A 2,090-nucleotide genomic window follows, 5' to 3' on the forward strand; every position below is an offset into this window, starting at 1 on the left:
TCAGACGATTTGCACCTTTAAACGACCAAATTTCTATTTCAACTCAAAGACCAAATATAAAGCTGATTTGAAACTTTGACTCGGAAGGTGTGATGAACAGAGTATCAACAACGACTGCGACATGTTAAGTAAGACTATTGCAATTTTCCAGATGATTCGTAGCGTTTCGTAAAAGATCTCCAAGGTTCGTAGTAAATTATTTCACGTTCCTTCAATTTTTTCACGTAATTTCAATTTTATTAATCATTTTGCGAAGTCATAGGTTCTTTGGAAAAGGAATTAGAGAGTTCACGATACTTTTGACAATTTAGAGTCTGTACAACTGTTTTTAGGTCTATATAATAAAGTGTTTCGTATTGTTGTTTTCAGAGAATCAGAAAAATTGCTGGAGTTCAAGGCGGATCGAAAACACTGCAACCATTCCCGATAGTTCTTAACGATACCGCCAAAGGTCATCGAAATATTTGTTTTAGAAGCACACGATTCGAAGAAAGCTTTCGTGATCGTTGAGAAAATTGTAAAATTCTGTATCAGAACCGAAGATTACTCGATATCTTTGCATTCGATTGCCGGTAACTAAATCGAAGCTGCATTCGAAGCATTCAAGAACCAAAGTATCCTCCCTCCCCCCCAATGTCTAAATACCATAAACCCCAAGGATTTGTATCCAAAGGAAAAAAGAAGAAGAAGAAAAAAAAACAAATAGCGATAAACCTACGAACGTCTGTTACGAAAATTTCGACTGGACAGCCCGCGAGAAAGACGATCGGATGAACGGAAACAGAAATGACACCGGAAGTGGCGTGAAAACGATCAAAACGAAATGGTGGAAGAAAGAAAAAAAAAAAGGTCGCCGTAGATCGTGAAATTTTTGCGTAGTCTATCGAAGCACCAAGATCAAAGTTTGCCGGAAACGGGACTCACCATCTCCTCGAAGAATCCTCGTGGTCCTTTCGCGAAACGATCCTCGACCAGGATCCGAACACACCGTGCACTCTCCGCCGCTTGCGAAACACTTCTGCGCATTTCGTGGATCCAGTCAGCCCTTAAATAGTCGTTCGTGACGGGGTGGAGACCGGTTGGGATGGCTCGTGAGAACATTTTCTCGGCACAATGCGCCCTACTTCGATCCCACGGGGTCGTAGGTCGGCTGAACGGAGATTTTTACCTGTTTCCGGGACCGAACGAAGGGGATGCTCGCTGCGAGGACACGCGGAGGGATGATCGAGGAGGGGAAAAAGATGGTAACGGTCGTTTTCTTTCGACGGATTTCTTTCGAGGGGAGAGAGGGGCAAGGGTGCAGCTTTCGATTCGTGAGAATTGGGCTGCGTGTAGGGGAGGACCGTCGAAGGTGCCTTTGAAATACGAGACAGCTTGCCGTGCGAGAGAACCGAAAATTGCCAGGCGTTCGGTATACCTTATGGTTGCGGGTACCTTGTGATTTATTTTCAAATTTATTTAATATCGGTGTTGTTACAAAAATTGTTTTTGTATGGATGAGTTGGATGGGGTGGTTCTGTTAGGGGTAGAAGTTTATTCCGCGGCTTTGTATTCGAACGTTTACAGTCGATCTATTTTCTTATGAAAAACAGAAATGGAGTTAAAGATTGGTAATTTTGAACCATAGTCAGATGTGTAATTTCATTTGTTGTGGAGAGGGCAGGGGCAATTTAGAATCAAAGGATTGGAATACACGAGGAAGGATTTCAATTTGTTTTCTATTTTTGTTTCTTATGAAAAAGTGAAATCGAATGAAGGATCGTTAATTTTGAACGGTAGTCGTTGTTACAAAAATAATTGTTACACAGAATGGTGTTGATATGAATGCGTGAGATGGGGTGGTTCTGTTAGGGGTAGAAGTTTATTCTGCGGCTTTGTATTCAAACGTTTATAGTCGATCGTTCAGGTCTGCAGTTTAAATATTTATATATATATATATATTTATATACTGTATATTAATAATTATGTATCTTTGGATAAAGTATATTATCGTCAGTGTGTGCACATTTTGTTTTGTAATAGAATTCAAACGTTTATAGTCGATCGTTCAGGACTGCAGTTTAAATATTTATATATTATATATATATATA

This window comes from Hylaeus anthracinus, unplaced genomic scaffold, assembly GCF_026225885.1.
Source record: "Hylaeus anthracinus isolate JK02 unplaced genomic scaffold, UHH_iyHylAnth1.0_haploid 3, whole genome shotgun sequence".
NCBI lineage: Eukaryota > Metazoa > Arthropoda > Insecta > Hymenoptera > Colletidae > Hylaeus > Hylaeus anthracinus.